Below are 924 nucleotides of genomic sequence, written 5' to 3'. Positions count from 1 at the left end.
TTTTCAAAAATTGTTAGAGAGGGACGAAATGGGGGTTATCAACTCTCTAAGAAGGGGTTATCAAACTCTCAAAAGGGGGTTATCAACCCTCTTGAACAATTTTTCAAAAGGGAGTATTAGTTAGTGGCCGTTAAAAAAATATTATTTAACTATTTACAAAATTTCGGCAGAAATTTCAGAATATTTTTATATTTAAAAAAAAAAAAAGATTCAAATTTCTCAAAATTTCGGACTTTAGCCGAAATGTAAAACCATGTCTACAGTCGGTAAGTGGTAAGCATGGTTTTATATTTCGACCGAATTCGGTGGGGACCGAAACCGGTATTCGGTGAAATTAAATATTTCGCCATTTACCAAATTTTGGTAATTTCGGTCCGAAATTTTGAGAAAATGCAATTGCTTTTTTTTTTTTTAAACGTTACAAAATTTCGGTTTTCCGAATGTCCGAAACGGTTACCGAAACCGAAATTTTAAACCATGGTGGTAAGAGAAGCAAATCTCAAATCTACAATTTCATTCTTAACAGTGGGAAAATTCTGCTAGACTTGAATAGTAGCAATATAGTCTCACCTTACTTTTGGCTTTTCACTTTGAAAAGAGAATCCCGGTTAATCGTTAATCATAGTCATGTCTGTGATTTTGTTCAAAGACTCCCAAAATTTCATTATTTGGTTATAATGCCTGTCTAAAATTCCTTTCCAAATAAGTAGCTCAAAGTTTTAATCATCAAGGTCCATCACTTTCTCATAGAAAATTACCAAAATATCCGCATCTCCTTAGAAAACAAGAGAAAAATGGATCATCCTAATCAGCTCCATTGGATCATCCTAACCCTTCCATTTGTGGAGAGAAAAATGGCCAGATTTGTGGAGAAACAGTGTGTCCCTCCATTTTAACCTCCACAAATGGACACCCTGGGATGAT

The sequence above is a fragment of the Tasmannia lanceolata genome, unplaced genomic scaffold (genome assembly GCF_043159265.1).
Source record: "Tasmannia lanceolata isolate RefF3 unplaced genomic scaffold, GAP_Taslan_0.1 ptg000002l, whole genome shotgun sequence".
Lineage (NCBI taxonomy): Eukaryota > Viridiplantae > Streptophyta > Magnoliopsida > Canellales > Winteraceae > Tasmannia > Tasmannia lanceolata.
Note: the sequence above shows the minus strand (reverse complement) of the source record.